Below are 8,569 nucleotides of genomic sequence, written 5' to 3' on the forward strand. Positions count from 1 at the left end.
TTCTTTATAATCTGATTAATTGTAAGTGGAGACTCCTTCGATAATAAATTACTACAGAATGTGCTTCGTCCTGTGTTGTGGAGACATGTAACTCATCAATAGTTCCCCGCACTTCGCTTCAATCAGCATTTTCTACTAAGTTGCTTTACTGTCTATGACATGCTTTCAAATTTTTCCTCGGCAAGATCGTAAAATTCTTTCTTCAAGGAAAACGATTTAGTATTTTAATCTTAAATATTGCATCTAAGTGGCAGTAAATAAAAGTTAATAGAAATTTTCTAATTATTTTGGTCATCTCTAGGCAGGCCATTTTGTTTTGTAAATCAAACTGTATCTTTAATTAGGAAAAAGTTGATGTGAAATATTATGCAAAAAGACAGATTTACAAAGTGTGAAGTCCAAACCTGAATTCTAATTTTAATGGAACATGCATTAGAACTTCTTCATGTGCAAGCGTTGGTGCTTTTGTGGAGAGGAATAGCAGAAGCCACCTGCATGCCCCAGGGCCTGTGTATACAACAGTGTGGATCTGACCTTGGGAGCACACTGCACATTTTGAAGGATTCACATGCACAGGCAGGGTGCAATGGTAATTTACCCCAAGCCTGAGACTGTGTACAGTCATTAGTACCTTTCTCCACATGCTTCCAGCATGCCCTAACTTGGCTACCTCCCTCTGAACAACTGGACCCCTTTATACCACAGTTAGGGAAGGAATAGGCATGGAGCCACCCATGGTATCCCTGTGTCCCTTTACAGTGTCCCTTACACTGTTTCCAATGCCAGAGGGCCACCCCGCTTTTCCTAACTACCTCCAATGTCACTCCAGAAGACACTGGGAAAGCTCTTCTCGGCCTGTGCAGCCTCGCTTACTTACTGTCAGCCAGCTCAGACTGGCAGGGACCAAGCTTGAGTAGGACCCTCTGGGTCCAGGATCTGTCTAAGCATGGGGCAAGCAGAAGACTCTTGCATTTGGGATGTTTAAAGAATACCATGAGCGCAAGCCAAGAGTACCCTGTGTTGTGATCTTTTCAGAGCCCCTCCCTGATATTTTAGAATTCATCCTCAGCTGTCACTGTGCCCACACCTGCTGTTGGAGGCCCTTGCAGGGGAGTGATTTTCTTAATGGGGATTTCCTTGATTTTGCAACTTTGTAAGGTTCTGACTCTGAACTGGTGGAACTTAAATGAAAAGATCAGTTTAGCTAAGTTAAAAGCGAGCAGAACTTACCGGAAGACTCCTGGTAATGAATATTCAGTAGCACTCCTGGCAAGGTTCTGGCAACAAACGCTCTCATTAGCCACTCCAGTCGCTGCATGGAGATGTAGTTAAGGGCCTTATTTTCTCCTGAATTTCAAGTATAAAGGCCTAAACCCAGAACTATAGTGATTCTTTAAAAAAAAATTTCTACATAGGTGAAGTGAACAGTCTTTCCCCAATTCTAAATGTTATTCATGTCTACACTTAGTAGAGGTTACAAGCAGGTATGTAACTGTGCAAAGAAACGGAGCCTCCAGCAGAGCAGAGAACTACTAACTGTAGCAGGAGCAGGCATCAGAGACGGTGCAGCCCGGAGGAGGCGGCAGAGGGGGCAGCAGGCTGACCAGCAGCGGGGATTTGTGACTTGAATAGTATTGATTTTTCCCCTTTCTCATGCACTTTCAAGTTTTAAAAATTAATGCTTTTAATTTTCTTTTTACATTTAGAGTTTTAATGGCCATATAAAACAGTGCAGATTACAAATACAATATAGAGACAGCTTAATGGGAGGGTTTCAGAGCATTTTCTTTTTTTTTTTTTCCCAAAATAAAATACTCTGAAACTGGGAGAGACCGAAGTGCTGGTGTTGACAGCAAGTCCAGCCTCCAAGGTTCTTAACGTGAAAGATCTTTCCAACCAGGCAGAAGTAGCCTCTTCTGAGCCGCATATTGATCTATGCCAGGACAGTCTCCCAGGCTACTAAACTGTATTTTAATTAATATTTCGTTTTAGAATTATGGCACAGAGAGCTACATGCTTCTCTGATGAAAGACTTAACAAAAATCTGCTGAGCTTTGTGCTTTCCTGAAAGCAATGCACACCTCACAGCCCCTGGTCAAGCACTTGGCAGCCTGGAATCCCACTGCTAACACATCCTCCCCATTGGCTTGTGTGTCTTCACTCTGTACTGAAGGGTGTCTGGACACATGTGGGTATATACTTACTCAGAAAAGCCAGCCATGGAGGCCTAGATTCGACCACAGGGTACAACTCGGTCACAGCAATGTGATGGCAAAGGTCTACGTAGGTCCCTTTAATAATCTATTTGCTTTGAGAATTTAAAACTACCAAAACCACATTTGCTTTTCCACAGAGGCTCCACTACTGGCATTTTTCTGCGACATGTAGAAAGCTGATTGTGTTCTGTGGCTGGCAAAGCGAATTCAGCTCTGACTGGCTAATACCTCTTCATAGTTTTCTTTTTTTTTTTTTTTATTTAGGTACTTCAGATATTAAGTAAATTTTATGATTAAGTTTCTTTTAAATTAGGCAACTACCACGTACAAAGTCTGACTTTCTCATTGCTTCACAAGCAGTAATTTATCCATTCTTTAAGACAGAGCCTGTATCTAACTTTGTTCCCATTTTATATAGGAGGAGAATGAAGCGCAGGGGCTGAGGAGGAAAGCTGAGACCATGTCACTGTGAAAATTCGAAGCCAGAGGTAATGAAATTCTCATTCAGGGATCTTTGGAGAGGGAGGGAAACAGAGAGTGATAGATGGTAGAAGGTAGATGAGAGACAGACAGATACATACAAACATGCATAGAAATTTAAAGAGATCTGTTTGGGGAATTGAGCAATACTATCATGGAGGAAGACCACAGCAGGCCAGCTGCAGTCTGGGGGACTCAGTGATACCGGGAGCATGCATTACTCCACACGAAGAGGCTGTGGAACTACAGAAGTCAATGGGATAACCTGAAAACTTGGGAGAGCATTTGCATGTGTTTAAAGATATCAGAATCTGGACTTTCGGTGTCAATAGACGGGAAAGGGGAGCGACAGCTCAAGGGACAATGAAGAGTGGAAAGATAGGAAGAAGAACACAGAGTTGAAGGCCTTCTGGGCATGGTGCTCTCAGGGCCCTTCTCTATTGTGTAGCATAGATTTCATCATCTCAGAAACTAATAAGCCACTTGACCAATGCCTGGCCTCATGGAAGCAAGGCCCAAGGCTCTAAGGAGTCTGACATACTGGATAGCTGGATCCTCACTCAGAGCTTCTGGGGTAAAATCAGGACACCCTCATGGAGTCTCTGGGTCTCTTGCCAGCTTCTTGATTGGTGGAATTCATTCTTCAGTTGAGGCATGGAGATCTCAGTGTCTCATTGGCCATCTGTCTGAGATGGTTCTCATCCCTGTATACATACATCCTCACACAGCCCACAACACGTTCACATGGTTTTTTTCTGAGGGGCTGCTAGGAGCTTCCACTCTGAGCTCTTCTTCCCTGTACGGGCTCTGGGGACTGTATTAGCTTCACCCAGGTAATGTCCAAATTGTAAATTGACTTGATTCGGCCTTGAGTCTTATCTATCAGAGCTCTCTCCAGAAGTTCCTAGGTCAATGTCTGATTGGTTAACTTGGGGACAGGAACACTGAGTGCACCAAAGAGCAGTTTCAAGGGCTTTGGGCTCCTCCAATCCTTGCCTCTTCTGGCCAGTGCACGGGACATGCTGCCATCTTTGTCGCAGGCCACATGATTGGAGCATCTGCTAGATCTGCTTCCTAATTTCTCTAAGTCCCCTTTCCTGAAGCCCCAGTGCTACTCCTCCATCTCTTCTTAAATAACAGCTTTTCTAAGCAACCAATGTAATACTGGAAATCCTTTGTCCCAGGACTCTTTGGGGTCTTTGCGATGCTTAAATATTTGTTACTTGGAAGATAATCTGAGAACATGTGTTGGGTTTCCATAAAGATGAGTAAAATACTGTCCAATAAGTGGTGTCATCCACAACTATCACCTAACTTGAGGGAGACGAAGACCTTCCCTGAATATATTCACTAGGTATTTGGGCTGTCCATGGTAGACATCGGAACCTGCCACTTCAGTGGTAAATTCGCATCATCTTCAGGTTTCTAAATATTTCCCACTACTACTTAGCCTCTGCCATAAACTTAGGACACATTGGTGCTGTGAGACACACAAAGATACTCCACCTCCATTGCACTGGAGCTTGATGGGAAACAAGTCAAAATAGTGCAAGAGTCGTGAAGAAAATGTGGACCAGCCTTTGTTCAGTTGCAGACACTGCCTGCCAATCTGCCACATTAGCTACATCATTTTCAATGATGTATTTGTTAAGTAGATACTACTTCACTGGTGTACACATTGGGGTCCAAGGAGACAAAGTATCTCACTTCAGTTTAGATTTGGACTTGACTCTGTTGGCTTCTGAGCTAGAAATCTTTGATTATCACCCTGCTCATTGATTCTGTTTTTTCATCTGAAAAATAATTGCTAATGATCCTACACGCGCAGGGGTGTCCTGAGCATGAATTGGAGGATGTCAGTGTCAGAGACATCCAGTAATTGCAAAACAGCGCTTGTCATATCCCACCTGTCACTGCGTCTGTCTAAAGCACATTTTGCCCAGGAAAAGGGTATGAGATTTCATAAATAGTACAATCTGTGTTAATGAAGATCCCGAGGGAGCAGCAAATCAATACATGACAGGCTTTTTTCATTATGATATGATGCTTCTATTTGTGATATTTCATGGTGGACAGTTCGTTCAGAGCTCATCAGAGTCAGTGAAAAGGCCCTGTGGGATTGTGAGTGCTTAAGACTCTTCATTAACTGGTAGAGGAAAGCCTGCCACTGGGATCTAAACATGTGTCAGAAAATCGCTCACAAGATTAGGTCACCCTGTTGTTTTATTTTGTAACACTTGAGGTTTTCAGTATGATGGCTGAGGAGAGAAAGATGTCTACTCCACTCATCAAGTAGAAAGACATGCTATCACACTAGCCCAACAACTTCTTACAATCTGAGCATCACCAGATCTCTACATGCTTTTTAGAGGTCTCCAGTCATCCTCAGAAAAACAACCTTCTCCCTAAAACAGTTCCCTCTGCATATTCTGCCATAGCTAATATCATTAACCGTGTGCTCACCCAGCCATCTTGTTAGTAGGGTATATTTCTCTTTTCACCTTATCTGCAAGGCTAAACACAAAACCTGCACATTTCATTTTCTAAGCAGTTCTTAAGTCCGGTTCATCTTCTAAGACCACATCATCACTAGTCCCCATGGTTACCAAAAGGATTGCCTTATTGATTGGCATGCCTCGGGTTTGGCCCCTAGATTCAGCGTCCACTAGCTTCTAGAAGAGATTTTTCTGAAATACAGTTGACCACAGCACTCTACTATTAGGCCACTTCAACACCCTCAACAGATCCCCTGGCATATATATATATATATATATATATATATATATATATATATATATATATATATATGATTTGTTCAACAGTGCATCAGTGCATTGAATATATGGATGAAGATGGAGTGGATATTCAAGGATCAGTTTACTTGTGGAAATACCGAACTTCAGAGAAAACTCAACGGTGGAGATATAGGCTTGTTATTGCTCATTCACGGGAAGAAATTACAGCCACTAAAATGGAGGTGAAGGCTGAAGAAGGTACAAGTGTCTCAGTTAAGAACAACTACTAGCAAATCATTCATTACTTGATGCTGAGATAACATATTATAAACTTGTAAGTTTAGTTTTGTATTCATAGGTAAATCACATATGTATCAACTCATTTGACTATTCCCATATGAGCTATTGCATATTCTGAAATATCTAATGAGTTGTCTAGGAGCTAGCTCATTATGAGGAATTGATAGGATTTGGTGGACTGACAGTGTTTTTGTGAGTGCCATAGATGTTGGCCTTTCCATCACCTGGCCATTCAGAAGATCCATATCATTCCTGGCAACATGTATATATAGTACCAAGATGAGTATAACCCTGCTCTCTTGGACTTACTATGAGGACAAAATATGCACAAGAGAAAATAAAACAACATTTGTTGTGGGTCATAACAAAAGTTTGGACAAGAGACAAAAGTTTGGAACCTAGGAAGGAAACAGCAATAGAGAAAAGCAACCTGTACATTTGTGAAGAGATGACAATGTCCTTCTTCTCTTATGTTCATTAGCCATTGAACAAGTGCTTTCTAAGCAACTATAGTGAAGCTGGCATTCTAGGTGCCGGCAAACAAATATAAATGACTGTTGATATAAATATATTCTTAAAGCATTTAGATGCTGCCATGTAGGAGAGAATAAAATGTCAGGTGATCATAATTGCTCAATAATTGTGAGCAGTAAAGTAAAAATAGTCATGAAAATAAGACAAGAGCTGAGGAAAGCACATTCAGTTTTATAAGCCCACCAAAGGTCTCACTGGAAAGAGGGCTTTTCAGCAAATGTCCTGTCTTAGTTTTCCATTGCTGATCTAATGAGCGATCAGATCTGTTTTTTTCTAAAACAATAGAGATTGTTTATCTGAATGGTGTAGGGGTCAGAACTTTCAAGTGAACACTCAACTAACAATTCAGTGTCCTGGGGGGAGGGAATCATGCCCTCACCTTGCCTGGCTTTCATGCAACCTGCATTCCCTGCTTTATACCCCTTCCTTCATCTAGATGCAGAATTTTACAAAGTTGAACTCACAGGAGCAGACGACAGGTTGGCTGGTGGCCATCTGTGGGCAAAGAGGTGAGGGGCGTAGGAACTGGAGTTTGTTCACCAAAGGTACAAGGTTTCTCATGAACAGGAGGAGTGCTCTTAGCTTATGGCATAGCCAGTGACTACAGTTAATAACATCATAGTATACTTCAAAATAACCAAGAAAGTACATTTCAAAAGTCTCCCGAAGAATTATAGGTTATCAAGATGATGGATATGTTAATTAGTTTGATTTAATCATTCCATATTGCACACATATATCAAAACATCATGACATCCTATAATGTATGTAATTTATGATGTGTCAAAAATAATGTAGGCATCTCTGCATCCAAAGGAGATTGGTTCCAGGAGCCCCTCTGGGTACCTACATCTGTAGGTGCCAAGGTTTGGCTATGAAATGGAACAACATTTGCATATAGCATTACATGTTACCTTCTCAGGTGACACAATCTCCTGTACGTGCTGTAGAATAGCCATTATACTGAGTACACAGACTCAAAGGACTGCATGTTTGTCCGTTCAGTCATGGTATTCTTAAAATACATTGGACTTATGGGTGGTTGAATCCATGGATGTGCAAACCATGGATGTGAAGGGGCATCCACTTTGAGGGGTATTAGAAAGAGAACAGTTTTAAAAGTGGTAACAGGAGTCAAGTGAGGTTTAGATGGCATTTTCTCTTAAACTATAAGAGGATGCACACTGGAAACACACACTGAACTTGGGGCAATCTGTCATGCAAGAAGGGCTGACAAGAGCAGCAGAAATGATGGTCTTGAATAGGCAAGAGGACTTGAAACTTTGGGTTCAAGGAGGGTTCCTGCCCACATCCCAGAGTACAGTGAGACCTCACTGAGAAGAAGGTGGGTGAGTGGGAAAAACTGAGGGCATCTTGGCCTTGGGAATTAGTAGAAGATCTTTTTTGACACAGACCTCCCCAACCCACACACATGTAATAGGGAGCAGGATCATTAGCTGAGAATAAAGCACTTGATGAAGTTGAGTTTGAGAAGGTGTTCATCTGGGAGGATGGGGACCCAATGGTACAATGCTGTCAGAGATGGAGTACGAACAGTTGGATTAAAAGTCTAGTTTAGTAATTGCATATTGGTTTAAGGTGGAGACAGTGAGCCTGGCCTGTGCCCTTCCTCAGGTAGGTCACCTCCAGGTACAGGTATGGGTGGGCAGGACCTATGCTCTGGTCAGACTTTGCCAGGCAGGGCTGTGAAGACTTCTAGTTGATGTCATTGGTATTTTACTCTGCCCTGTCCATATTAAAACATGAAAATTTTCAGGTTCTTTATTGTCACACTGTTGGGATGGCTTGGGACATGGAAATAATATTGTAACTTTTCAAAGACAGAAAAGCTGGATCCAAGAGAGCCTGACACATTTTCACTAAACACTTGTTAATTTTTAGAACTCGGCCTCACGGAAGTCACAGGGTTGACGGCCCTTGCCAAAGATGATGGGTCAATGACAGGAGGAAGACACTGGACAAGAAGCAGAGTCCAGAAGAGAATCTGTTGTCTGGAATTTTACAATCCATTAATTGAAAATAGACAAAACACTATCATTGATTTGCCAATAAGAAAGCATAGAAACAATCACACACTAAGAGATGACCTAAGACCTCATCAAAAGAAGATGGTCCTAAGTTAAGAATCTGTCATAAAAATGAAGAGGGGATTGCTAATAGCCTTGAAGGCAGTAGGAGTCAAAATGTGTTTTCTCTTATCCATAATCTATCTTCATTGGCATTATTCTTAAAACAGTAAGACACTGGTTCAAATCTTGCTATTACATTACCTCTCAAATAATG

Source organism: Peromyscus eremicus, chromosome 8b (assembly GCF_949786415.1).
Source record: "Peromyscus eremicus chromosome 8b, PerEre_H2_v1, whole genome shotgun sequence".
Lineage (NCBI taxonomy): Eukaryota > Metazoa > Chordata > Mammalia > Rodentia > Cricetidae > Peromyscus > Peromyscus eremicus.